The sequence below is a fragment of the Durio zibethinus genome, chromosome 11, assembly GCF_047325235.1.
Source record: "Durio zibethinus cultivar Kanyao isolate XHJ-2024 chromosome 11, ASM4732523v1, whole genome shotgun sequence".
NCBI lineage: Eukaryota > Viridiplantae > Streptophyta > Magnoliopsida > Malvales > Malvaceae > Durio > Durio zibethinus.
The window spans coordinates 19,073,879-19,088,723 of NC_143172.1; the positions used below are offsets into that span (position 1 = coordinate 19,073,879).

Consider the following 14,845-nt stretch of genomic DNA (forward strand, 5'->3'; position numbering starts at 1 on the left):
ATGATTTAAGCAATCTTACATTTTCTAGAGCTACATATATATTTATATATCAAAGAGACCATACTTCATTCAATATATATCAAAATCATATAGGAATTGAAAACAAAAAAAAACAAAAAAAATTGCTTATCTTCTCATTGAAAAAATGGGTGAGAAGCTTAATCATCCCTTTCCCTTCATTTGATCCATGTCCTCCCTTTATCACGTATCTTCAACTATCAAGCAAAAAAAAAAAAAAAATTCATAAAAGCATGTTCAAAGTTGGTGATGCTTTTTTCTTTCTCATTTTTTTTTAATTTTCTTTCTTTTATTGGTTAGCGAGAGAGTTTCTGATTAAAATTTGATAAAGAAGCCCTAAATCGTAAACAATAATCTTCTCCCTTTTCTCTATTTCTTTTCTTCCTTAAAATCCCCTATTATTCCTCATCTTTTACCAAAAGGGTAAGAAATGGAATCTGGTAACAAAGATCTTTTTTTGTTAGATCCTTTCATTTTTTTCTCTTTTAATTCTTTTTTCCTTTGTTTTCTTTGCAAACCACTTCTCATTTTTCTCTTTTTCTTCCTTTATCTCCTCTCCATTTTCCTATTTTTTGTTCTCTTTACAGATTCCTTAACCCCTTTCTTTTTTTCTTTTTTCTTCTCCCAAGCCCTCTGTTGTTTCCCCTTTCCTTTCTCAACATATTTGGAAGTTCCTCTCTCAAATAACACTTAATTACCTAGCTAACCCTAAAACAAATGAGAAATATCCTTTGTGTCTTTATTTGATTGGTGTCACACAAGTATAAACCTATAGACAAAAATGTATAATAGTTAGATTAGGTATATATTAATTTAGCTTTAATATGGTAGACTTGGTATACAAGGCACTTTTACTTTCTAAATATGAGTAGTTAGACTCTCATATAATAAGAGTTTATTAAGATTAGGATGAAATTAATTTCAATAGAATTGAAAATGGTAGTGGAGATGAGATTTGTTATTGTATCGGTAAAATTGATTATTATAGTAGTAAAATTAAAATAAGCGACGAAATATATGTTTGGATACAAATCCAGTCATGACAGTAAAGTAAATTATAATGAAAAGATAAAATAACAATTAAAGAAATTATATTAAAATTTATATATAATGAAAAGGCAAAGTTAAAACTTACAAGGGACATTTTTGTTCCTTTGCCATTGTTTGAAGGGTAAAAAAAGATTAAAAAAAGAAATAAGAAAATAAGGGCATTATAGGAAAGAAGATTGTGGTGAAGAAAAAAATTTTTCGCTAAAGGGAAAAGTAGTCAACAAAAAAAAAATAAAAAAGAAAAGAATATGGTGCATTTAAAACTATTTACCGCTGTCATGGAGTTGTTTGCCAAATGTTTCTATGGTCCACTTGGCACAACTTTTCAAACAAAAAACATATCCATTAGAGCCACATTTGAATCCAAATGGGCCTAGGTATAAATCTCTAAAATTTAAGTCCTTCCAACATTAAAAATCAAAATAATTTGTAAGGCGGTTTTGAATTTTGCTACTAGAAAATTTCTTTGAAATGAAAATGCAAAAAATTTTGGTCATATCTCCTCTTTTGTATTTGAAAACAATAAGTAAATTTTACTTATTTTGTCGAGTAATCTGTTAATAAAATATTAATTTTTTTAATTTTAATAATTAAAATTCAATTCTTAATAATAGCAAGTAAAAAAAATCATTTTTATTATTATACTTATAAAAACTTTCCTCTTTTTATCTTGGTAAAAAAAGAGAGTTTACTATAAACCAATTTTTTCTTCTTCCATTTTTTGTTGTATAACTTAGAATATGATTCTTTGAATCAATGTTCTTTAGTCATTCAAAAAAAAAAAAAAAAAGCTAAATGATTAAAATTGTCTAGTTAACAAAGTACATATGGTAAATTTCATCGATTTTAAACATGTGATTTATTTTTATTGATGAATTCAAAGAAAATGATGTTTTTCTCCCCTTTCCCATTATAAACAATTGGAATTAACCCTTGTCAAATTTTTAATTGTTTTGAATATATTTATTATTATTTTAGTATAAAAAAAATAATAAATAAACAAAAAATTGAAATGTATATATAGTATTTCATTTTTCATATTGTATATGTTATTAGCATTGTATTTTTATTAATAATTTGATCAAATGTATGATTTTTAATTATTTAAATTATAATTTTTTACAAAATATTTAAAATAAAAGAAAAATAATAAAAGTAACTTTTTATTTTATTTTTATTTTATTTCTTTTAATATTTATATTTATCCTTAGTATTATATTTTAATTTTTAATTTATTTTATTATAAAAATAAATAATAAAAACTCAAAATTCATAAAAAAAACACCAAATTACAAACTCACACCATATAAATCATAAAAACTCAAAACTTACAAAATCTACTTCATATCATTTCATATTGTGTTATAGTGTCATGTTTAAAACTACCAAGTCTAATCTCAAGAATATTTAAGAAATCCATTTGTTCCTTTAAATAGACTATGTCATTGAATTAATTTAATACTTTAAGAAAAATTTATTTATTTTTATTTTATCTACTTTATTTTTTACTAAATGTTTTATTAGAAAAGTAAATAAAATTTTTTATTGGAATATTTTCAAAATCTTTTAAACACTTTTGGTAAAATTTTAGGAAAAATTTTCTCTTTGGAATGTCTAGGAAACCACATTTGTAATTTTTTTAAAAATTTTATCATTGAAAGAATGTTCGTTTTTTTTTTTTTTTTTACAAAATTTTATAAAATTTACATGATACAAATAAATGAATATAATTATAAAAAATTAAAAATTTATTTATCTAAACCCATATCTTTAGTTTGTTTATGTTGTCAAATGATTAAAATATAACTTTAAAATAAAAATTTAAATATACATGTAAATAAAATAAATAAAAAAATTAATAAGCAAATTAATAAATAACAAAATATAAAATAAATAAAACTAAAAAAACGAAAAGTAAAGCAAAAAATCAAAATAAAAAATTACCAAAGAAAAAAACAAAGCAAAAAAATTGATTGACATGGGACAATCAATATAACAATCAATGTGCAACTGAATTAATGAGTTAGACTTAAATTAAGAGTTGTCTTCGTTGAAAATAAGTTTAATATATACATACATATAATAATTGTTAAATTAATCATACAATGTTTATAATGTATTTCAAAATAAAATATTTTCATGGATCGAGTTGCTTAACGAACTTGTAGATTTGGTCTAACTCAAATCGAGTTATTAATAAAAATTTCCCAAGCCCAATTACGGTGTCATATGGAAGAGGGAAATGTGTTTGTTTATTCTAAGGTTAAGTTGAAAAAATTATAATGAGATTTTTTTAATTTAATAAATAGATTTATATAATTAAGACACGTTTAATTTAATTTTTGATAATAATTAGAACATCATTATTTAAATGAGTGCATAGCAATCATCTAAGGCAATCAACGACGTTGAAAACCTTGAGCATATATATGACAAAATTATCATTATTCTCTCTGACTATATTTCTTTTCTTTTTTTTTTTGTTATTATGGATATACTTAAAATCTCAATCTCATTGGTTGTTTACAATAAAACAATTTTTTTTGTCAAATGAAAACTAAAAAAAAAAGGGACAATTGTCCGTTAGTCAGATTAGGTGGCCACTGGTAACTTTCTTCGCAGTATAATTCCTAGTCAACGAATTGGACATTTTCTAACGACAGTTCACATAACCGGGCACCGCCTAAATGATGCATCCGGAATTGCATCGCATATATTCTTTCATTATCATTTGCGATCTGAAAGTTGAAAATTGGGTTTGATTTTAACGTGTACGCTACAAATTCTTTGAAAAAATTAGAGAAATTTGAAAAGCTTTTTTATCTAAACATATATGTGTAGCCCTCGCATTATAGTCAAAGATTGAATCGCCATGAACGACGTCACGTCGAATATTTATTTATTTGCTTGATCAAAGTCTGGATCACCTTCATTTTAGTAGGAAAAAACAGAAGAAAACAAATTAAGTCGAGTCGCTCCTCAATTTCATCCAGGGGTTCACATATTTTGCGGAATATTTATAAATACGGATTCTCTCAATATACTTTAGACGCACAAAATCAACATAAGAAATGAAGTCTCCTCACTTTTCACTGTTAACGCCACTGCTTTTTGCTTCTCTCTTCTCCTTGTCATGGGCAAATTCGGCTCATGAGGATTTTCTTCATTGCCTTTCCCTTCGTTCAAATGACCCTACTATTTCTAAAGTAATCTACACACGAAATAATTCTTCATTTTCCTCTGTTTTGGATTCTACTATCCGAAATCTTAGGTTCTCCACACCAGATACACCCAAACCTTTGGTCATTGTAACACCAGTAAATACATCCCATATTGTAGCAACAATTTATTGTTCAAGAAAACATGGGCTCCAAACTAGAACTAGAAGTGGTGGGCATGATTTTGAAGGTATTTCTTATGTTTCTGCAGTTCCATTTGTCATCATTGACTTGATTAATTTTCGATCAGTCGATGTTGATGTTGAAAATAGAGTTGCATGGGTTCAATCTGGTGCAATTCTTGGTGAACTTTATTACAGGATTGCTGAAAAAAGTACAACTCTTGCCTTTCCAGCGGGTACTTGCCACACTGTGGGTACGGGTGGATATTTTAGCGGAGGAGGATATGGCTTATTGTTTCGAAAATACGGTCTTGCTGCTGATAACATAGTTGATGCTCAACTCATTGATGTAAATGGAAGAATTCTTTATAGAAAATCCATGGGGGAAGATTTGTTTTGGGCAATTCGAGGAGGTGGAGGTGGTAGCTTCGGAATTGTCCTCTCATGGAAACTAAAGTTGGTTCCTATTCCGACAACTGTGACTGCATTTTCAGTTAGCAAGACCTTTGAACAAAATGCAATCAAACTTATTCATCGTTGGCAGTATGTTGCACCAGAGCTTCCTTATGGAATATACTCATCTGTTGCTCTAAACAGGGTGAATTCTAGTCAAGATGGGAAGAAAACAGTTGTAGCTTCATTTAGTTCATTATTTCTTGGTGGCATTGATGAGTTTGTTCAGTTAATGCAAGAGAGATTTCCTGAGCTGGGACTAGTTAAGGAAGATTGCATTGAGATGAGTTGGATTGAATCTATTCTTTACTTTGGCCAAATACGAAATCAATCGTTGGAGATTTTGCTTGATAGGAATTTTCAGAGTCCTCTTACCAGGCCATCCTACAAAGCAAAATCTGACTATGTAAAGGAACCCATACCTGAAATTGGACTGAGAGGTTTATGGTCAAGATTTTCTGAGGAAGAAGCAGAATCTGGTGTTATTGGTTTTTTTGCTTATGGGGGGATAATGGATGAGATTCCAGAGAGTGCAACTCCATTTCCACATAGAGCTGGCAATTTGTACAAAATCTTATATAATGTGGGTTGGCAAGAAGAAGACAACATAAACTCTGAAAGGTACATAAGATGGATCAGAAGGCTTTACAGTTACATGAGTTCTTTTGTTTCAAAATCTCCACGAGAGGCATACATTAATTATAGAGATCTTGACATTGGAACGAACAACAATAAAGGTAATACTAGTTATGCACAAGCAAGTATCTGGGGTCGTAAATATTTCAAGAACAACTTTGATAGATTGGTGCATGTGAAGACGATGATTGATCCTGAAAATTTCTTCAGACACGAACAAAGCATCCCTCCTCTCATTTCTTCAAGAAATAAAAAAACTCATTAGCATAAAGCTTCTTAGAAAAATAATAAAGAGTTGCTGAACTTCTTTCTTAGCATTTCTGGCACAATGGTTGAATGCCCAGTCTAATAAATTATATATATACCAATAAGATCGACTCGGTTTTTTCTGTAGTATAGATTTTAGCATTTCTTTCTCCAAATTTCTATTTTATGCTATAAAGTTCGACTTAATGCAATTATTTACTTTATGCATTTCGCTTATATTTATTCAAACGAATACATAATAAAATCATCAATACCATCCACCCAATTCAATAAAGTTGCTCAATTTAAAAATTTGATGCATAGTTTTAAGATAATTAAGCTTGGGCATAAATGACGATGTAGGGCTTAATTGCGGTATTAAGCTATATAATTTTTGGTTTAACTTGTGATTTTAGAATTAATTGGATCATTTAATTTTATTTTCAGGGTTAGTCTAGACTTTTAACTAATTGTAAATGGAGTATTTAAGAAGATAACAAATGTTTTTGGACTAATTAAGAAGGTAAATTAAATTCTTTTTTTTTTAAACTAAAATATATCTTTTATTCAAAATTTTAATATATCAAGACGGTTTAGATATATTTACCATTATTATCTAATATATTATTAGATCACCAAAAGGCATGTGACTTTTAGCAGAATTTTATTGCTAAAATGAAATTTCTTGCAATATGAAACTATTCATTTTTTGGAATCAGCAAATAACATATTGGAAATAAGGACGAGAATTTGCTACCTTAGAATCATATACGCTTGGGACAAAACAATATACAATTATATACAGAAAATGGATATTAATTACAAAATTATGGATAGATTTAAAATCCCGTGGGTTGTTTTTGACTAAAAATGAACAAATTGTCAAAATAAAAAAAATTAGTCAAAGTACGATTGTCCACTATAAAATTAGGTGACATTTTCGAATTTCCTCACGGCTTAATTTGGAGTCTATCGTAGAGAAAAAACCAGGTAAATGGACCGCTTTCCTGATCAGATGATGGCTTTTGGAGTTGTATTTTTATTTTGTAAATCCAACATTAGATAAAATAGTATTGATTTTCAACTTGTAATCTAAAAAAGGCCAATCAGCATTAATCGGAGTCAAGGACGAAATCGCAGTGAACGACGTCACCTGATCTTAATATCCATGGTTCCAAACTCACACCAACAAAGGATATCGTCACATATATTTAGATTATAGAAGTTCACATATTTTGACTAATATTATGAAAAGCTATAGTTAGAATAGTTTTACTACAACTACCATGCTATTCAAATAAAAAAAAAAAAAGTCCAAATTATTCTTTTTTTTTTTTTTTGGGTGTAGTATAAGAATTTCCACTTCATGATTTGTCAACTCATTTGATCTTTTACCTTTAATATTTGATAACGAGAAGAATGTTTGTGTGTTGTTACGGATAACAATTTTTTTATTTTGTTATCTTTATTCATCTTATAAATTTTTTTGTAAAATTTATTTGATTGAAAAAAATGAAAAATAAAAAAACAAATGAGAATGACACATGAATATTTTAATTGATCTTTATTTTTTTATAAAATTTATTCAATAAAAAATTAAATATCAAAGATAGAGAAAAGTGAACAAGTGAAAAAACAAAGATGAAAAATAAAACAAAAAATGAGAAAAAAAAAAAAGGAACGATGAGTTTTTCTTGAGAAATTTAAATAATTGAAAAAAAACTAAAAAATAAAAAAATCAAATTCAGATATGATGCCAACACCAGTGTTAATAATGAAAAATATTTTTAATAATAATATCAAATGAACTCAATATTTAAATAATTTAAAAATATTTATTAAATAAAAAAAATAAAAAAAATAACTGGTATGACAAGTGGTGTTACGAAAAAATTAAAAATTAAAAATTATTTATTGAACATATAAAAAATAGAAAATGTAAAAAAGCACGTCACATATTCTTGGTACAATGTCTTTATTAAAATTAATAAATATTTTAAAAATTAAAAGAAAAGTGAAAAGGAAAAAAGGAATTTAGTATAAGTGGATTTCAAAAAAATAAAATTTTTAAAAAATATTTTTTATAACTTTGGATAAAATAATGAAATATAAAAAAGAAAAAAAAATGCAATAAGAGGGTGCTATGTGGCGTAACGTAAAACAGTCAAATTTAAAGCCAAAGTTTGCAAAAATATAAGATTTAATAATTAAATAGTAAACATGCCACGTTTCACTGTAAGATATTACATGAAAACTTATTTTATATATTTTACATGTTCGATATAATTTGAGGTATTTAGAAAATTATTAGGGCATTTATAGTTATATTTGGTATTACATATTTTATTGGTGTTTAAAGAGTAACTGTCGTAACGATTTTGAGATCGTCAGATGTAAATGAGTTTTAAAATTGAAAAAAAATAAAAGAGAGTCGTTAGCAATATTTGTTAGGGTGTGATTGGTCACCAAAAAATTTATCTTTTTAATAAAATTATAAAAATGAGTTTAAAGTTTATCAAAAAGATAAATTTTGATCTACGAAAAATCAGGTTGAGTTCGAGAGTCGATTACATTGGAGAAAGATTAGTACCCCCACAACGCTCATAAATTGATACTATTTAATTATGCGCTATTTTCGGTGTTGGATAAAAATGATTTTGACTTGAAATTTAATACTAATTCTCTTCGTTTTAAAAAAATATTTTTGCTAAAATTTTTATTTAAAAATATTGAGAAAATCTTTAAGTTAAAGAATTATCTTAAAATTCTCCAACATCTAAATAAAATTTAAAATAACTCTTTTCGCTTAAGATTTAACACAACAATCCTTAAAATGAAATAACACTCTTTTATAAAAAATTGTTGGTGACTCTCCAACATCTAGGCAGAGTACCAAGAATTATTTCTTTTGGAATGTTTTTTTTTTTATTTTGTAATATCACAATTTTTTTTAAAAAGTATTATTCTTTTTTTATTATAAAATATTTTATCACTAAGTAGTAAATAAAAATTAAAGACAACATAGTGCAAATAATTACTGATAATAACATGCTAACGTATGTATGCCAATGAATGTTATGTAGGATGAGATGCAATTTAAAAGTTAAGTTCTTAAGTATAATGAGGTCACCCCGACTCTCCAACATCTAGGCAGAGCTTAGATGTGACTGTTTATATTTAAGATCTTAATTTACTGTTATACCTTTTATTTATTAATCTTATTATCAATGCGAATTACGAAATCGTGTGAAAAGACTTAACGAAATAAAATTTCTTAAATACCGCATCATCTAGGCGACAATCGGGAACAAATTACTTTAAATGAGATTTTCACACGTGTCTTTAAGATTTTCAGAAGGTTTTGAGTAAAGGCTTGAATAGAGGTTTTGAAGGTTTGGTTTGAAGGTTTAAAGGATTTTAGGCTTGAATTTTAAGATATAGAAGGTTTAAGATTTTGATTTTAGAGTTTGGAGATTTTAAGGTTTGGGTTTTGGGGTTTGGGGTTTTGATTTAAGGGTTTGCATTTTAGAAATTTTGAATTTTGGGATTTGGATTTTAAGGATTTCAGATTTTAGGGATTTTAGATTTTTAGAGGTTTCGGATTTTAGGATTTTGGATTTTAAGATTTTGAATTTTAGGGGATTTTGAATTTTAGGGATTTTAGAAACCTAAGATTTTGAAAATTAAAAATTAGTGTTTAAGGTTTCGTTTTTAAGAAAATACGAACATCTTAAAAATCTCCAACATCTAGACAAATTTTCGTAGCAAGTTCGATTTTAATGATTTTTTAAAATTAATTAAAAATTTCTTATATTTTTTATTTTATTTTTTTCATGAAAATTTATTAATAATAATTCTCCAACATTTAGGCAGAATTATTTCTTTGAAAAAATATTTTTTATTCCCTCCAACATTTAGGCAGAAAAAATAATAATAATAACTATTATTTTTTGAGCATTTTTAATATATATTTTTAATTATTACTTGTTTTCAATTTATTATTATTAAAATAATTAAATATTTATTCTAACAAATTTAAGAATTTATCATGCATCAATATAAAAAAAATACTTAAAATAACAAAAATAATAATATATAAAAAATTTAAAAATTCAAAAAAAAATTTTTTTACCTGAACCGGATCGATCAATGGTCCGGTCAACGTTGGTCTGGATCGGTCTGACCAATTTAACAGTTCAATCAGCGGTTCAGACAGTCTAGTGGTTCAGACCAGTTCTACCGGTTCACTGACGATTCGTCTGGATCGGTTAAAGGTTGGCTGAAGCGGATTGGCGGGTCAGTTTACGTGGATCTCGGGTCAGATCCTGATCCACACGCGGATCCTCCTTGGCTAAAACGACGTCGTTTTGGGTCTTTCCCAAAACAACGTCGTTTTGAGTTTTGCTTTCCTATATATAACTAAAGATTTTTTTTTGGTTCATTCTTTTCTGTTTCAAAAAAAAAAAGAGAGCTCTGGGGCTCTCATCGTCCGATCGTCAGACCACTGCGCTGGCAGCTGCCTGGTCACCGCCGATAGTCGTTACCGGTGATTTTCGATCGTCGAAAAATGCAAAAGTTATTTTGACAGCTCTCTTCAACGCCTTCTTTCTAGATTTGGCTTTCTTTTCACCAGAAACAGTCTCGATCGTCGTAGATCGGGGCTTGAAGTTTTTTGCTTTTTTTTTTAGACTAAAACTGATCTGTTTTCTTTGTTTTTGTAGTAAGCTCAGCGCTGAAGTTCCTCTCTATGGGGAGGACTGTTTATCTTTATTTTTTGTTTCTGTTTTCGTGCTTTTGTTTGGGTATGGGTTTGGTATGGGTTGAGGCTCGGATTGAGGTGCTAGTATGGGGATTGAGCTTGTTGAAAGGGGGGCTAGGCAATGATGAAGGGTAAGCTCTTCGTCTGGTGTCAAAAGGGTGTCCGAGAGAGAGATCTTTAGGGGAATAATTTATGAGGTTTTTAAGGAGCTTCAAAGGGGAACAGATGATGGTTGTAGGGGTGGCTATAGGGAGTGGCAGGATGTGGGCTGTAGGGTGGTGAGTATATAGTGAAGGTGGGCTGTAAGGTGGCTGGTTGGGGGCGGCAGCAGTGCCGTACACCAGCCACCCTACTTTCTGTTTTCTCTTTTTCCTATATTTGCTTTCTTTTTTTTTAATAATTAATAATTATTTTTAAAAATATATATATATATATTTATTATTATTATTATTATTATTTATTTTAATAGTAGACCCGAACAAAACCAGTGTCTACAGTAGCTTATATGAACTTATGTTTTTTAATTTATAGTAACTTTTGATTATTGAGATATTATGAATTCAAATTTGACTTTAATGGTTAAGATTTCTATTCCTTAATTCGCATTATTCCTTCTATTTATTATTCTATTTTTCCCCTCTTATTTCTTTTATATCTTTTGTTTTTTTTTCTTTTTCTCTATATTATCTATTTCATAAATATCTCTTTCCCTTGCTTTCTCTACATGAAAAATATAGCAAGAAAAAAATGTAGAGACTCCATTTTGCATATTAGTCATATATGCTTGGAGTAAACAATAGTTATAAGCTCAAAATGCATAGGTACACAGATATTAGAGCAGAATCAAGTTAGTATACCAAAAAACTAACGAAACAAACAAAATAGAACAACCAAGCATTGGTTCATTAACTCATAATGTCTTTGCAAAGTGAAAAATATAATTTGTTTTTTCACATTGAATCTAATTACTATGAAAGTATTTATAACCTGTTTGCTAATATTATGATAACAATATATATATATATATCAAAACTTTCAAAACTATTATACATCCAGTCTTAATAATGAGATGTAGCATAAAACTCTTTATTCACAGTTTCTTCTGTCACTATGAAAGCTCAAACTATCTTAATTACTCCAAAATGCATTATTTGCCTATCTGGCTATGTTTAACCTTCAATATGCTTCAAATTTAGCTTTGCGTTCCCAAAAACTTCTAATACATCTTTATAAATGCCATTTCAAGAATACAACCCATTTCATCTACAATAATTTAGCAATCCGAACCTAAATAAGCTTTTATTCATATATCTAAGCAAGCATTATAATACTTATAACTAGCTTTCAACCATGCATTTCATATTTCAGGATGGTCATTACTAATTTTATTAGGTTTCGTTAAAAAGTCAAACTTTTAAATCAAACAAGCTTATCTCATACATTTAAAAATTGGCTAAATAAATGTTTTAAGCAATCTTACATTTTCTAGAGCTACATATATATATTTATATATCAAAGAGACCATACTTCATTCAATATACATCAAAATCATATAGGAATTGAAAAAAAAAATTTTGCTTGTCTTCACATTGAAAAAATGGGTGAGAAGCTTAATCATCCCTTTACCTTCATTTGATCCAGTCCTCCTTTTATCACGTATCTTCAACTTTCAAGCAAAAAAAAAAGAAGAATTAAAAAATATAAAAAAGAAAAATTCATAAAAGCGTGTTCAAAGTTGGTGATGCCTTTTTCTGTCTCATTTTTTTAAAAATTTTCTTTCTTTTATTGGTTAGCGAGAGAGTTTCTGATTAAAATTTGATAAAGAAGCCCTAAATCATAAACAATAATCTTCTCCATTTTCTCTATTTCTTTTCTTCCTTAAAATCTCCTTTTATTCCTCATCTTTTACCAAAAGGGTAAGAAATGGAATCTAGTAACAAAGATTTTTTTTTGTTAGATTCTTTCATTTTTTTTCTCTTTTAACTCTTTTTTCCCTTTGTTTTCTTTGCAAACCACTTTTCATTTTTCTCTTTTTCTCGCTTTATCTTCTCTTTATTTTCCTATTTTTTTCTCTTTACAGATTCCTTAACCCCTTTCTTTTTTTCTTTTTTTTTTTTTCTTCTCCCAAGCCCTATGTGTTGTTTCCCCTTTTCTTTCTCAACATATTGGAAGTTTTTCTCTCAAATAACACTTAATTACCTAGCTAAGCCTAAAACAAATGAGAAATATCCTTTGTGTCTTTATTTGACTGGTGTCACACAAGTATAAACCTATAGACAAAAATGTATAATAGTTAGATTAGGTATATATGAATTTAGCTTTAATATGGTAGACTTGGTATATAAGGCACGTTTTTTATCTTCTAAATACGAGTAGTTAGACTCTTGTATAATAAGAGTTTACTTAGATCAGGATGAAATTAATTTCAATAGAATTGAAAATGGTAGTGGAGATGAGATTTGTTATTGTTTCAGTAGAATTGATTATCATAGTAGTGAAATTAAAATAAGTGACGGAATATATGTTTGGATACAAATGCAGTTATGACAGTAAGATAAATTATAATGAGAAGATAAAATGACAATTAAAGAAATTATATTAAAATTTATATATAATGAAAAGGCAAAGTTAAAACCTACAAGGGACATTTTTATTCCTTTGCTATTGTTTGAAGGGTAAAAAAAGATTAAAAAAAAATAATAATAAGGGTTTTATAGGAAAGAAGATTGTGGTGAAGAAAAAAAAATTTTACTGAAGGGAAAAGTGGTCAACAAAAAAAAATGGTTGTCATAACGATTTTGGGACCGCCAGACGTAAAACGATGATGTTTTAAAATCGAGAAAAATAAATAAAAAGTAAGAGTCGCCACCATTCTTTGTTAGGGTGTGATTGGTCACCCAAAAGTTTATCTTTTTAATAAAACTATAAAAACGGATTTAAAGTTTATCAAAAAGATAATTTTGGTATACGAAAAATCAGGTTGGGTCCGGGAGTCGGTTACGTGTGTAGAAGGATTAACACCCCCACAATACCCATAAATTGGTACCATTTAATTACGCGCTATTTTTGGTGTTGGATAAAAATGATTTTGACTTGAAATTTAATACTAATTCCCTTCATTTTTTTAAAAAATATTTTTTCTAAAATTTTTATTTAGAAATATCGAGAAAATCTTTAAGTTAAAGAATTATCTTAAAATTCTCCAACATCTAGGCAGAATTTAAAATAACTCTTTTCACTTAAGATTTAATAGAATAATCTTTAAAATGAAATAACAATCTTTATTGAAAATAATTGTTAGTGACTCTCCAACATCTAGGCAGAGTACCAAGAATTATTTCTTTTGGAATGTTATTCTTATTTTGTTTTATAATATCACAATTTTTTTTAAAAGTATTATTCTTTTTATTATAAATATTTTATTATCAAACAGTAAATTAAAGATAAAATAATATAGACAATTATTAATAATAACATGCTAACGTATGTATACTAATGAATGTCATGAGAAATGAAATGCAATTTAATAGTTGGGTTCTTAAGTATAATGAGACCACCCCGACTGTCCAACATCTAAGCAGAGCTTAGGTGCGACTATTTATATTTAAGATCTCAATTTTTTATTATACTTTTTATTCATTAATTTTATTATTAATGCAAATTAAGAAATCGTGTGAAAAGACTTAACGAAGTAAGATTTCCTAAATACCCCATCATCTAGGTGGCATTCAGGAACAAATTGCTTCAAATGAAATTTTCACACATGTTCTTAGGATTTTTAAGAGGTTTTAAGTAAGGGCTTAAGTAGAGGTTTTAAAGGTTTGGTTTTAAGGTTTAGAGGGTTTTAAGGCTTGAATTTTAGGATATGGAAGGTTTAGGGTTTTGATTTTAAAGTTTAGAGATTTTAGGGTTTGGGGTTTTGATTTCAGAGTTTGAATTTTAAGGATTTTAGATTTTTGAGGGTTTTGGATTTTAGGAGTTTCAAATTTTATGGGGTTTTAAAAACTTAGGATTTTGAAAATTAAAAATTAGTGTTTAAGGTTTAAGTAAAACGCGAACATCTCTAAAAATCTCAATCATCTAGGCGGACTTTCGGAGCATGTTCAATTTTTTATAATTTTTGAAAACTAATTAAAAATTTCTTATGTGTTTTTTTTTATGAAAATTTATTCATAATAATTCCCCAACATCTAAGCGAAATTATTTTTTTTTTAGAAAAATATTTTTATTCCCTCCAACATCTAGGCAGGGAAAATAATAATAATAGTAATAATTTTTTTTTAGCATTTTTAATATATATTTTTAATCGCTTTCATTTTTATTATTATTAAAACAATGAGACA

The 14,845-nt window shown here is 27.5% G+C and overlaps 1 pseudogene across 1 annotated transcript; it reads left to right on the plus strand.

The window, feature by feature from the left end:
* The first annotated feature begins 3,998 nt into the window (after nt 1-3,998).
* Nucleotides 3,999-5,895, plus strand: LOC111291375 (tetrahydroberberine oxidase pseudogene; annotated as a pseudogene). The gene has a single exon (XR_016346441.1). The product of XR_016346441.1 is annotated as a tetrahydroberberine oxidase pseudogene (transcript).
* Nucleotides 5,896-14,845: the final 8,950 nt, after the last annotated feature.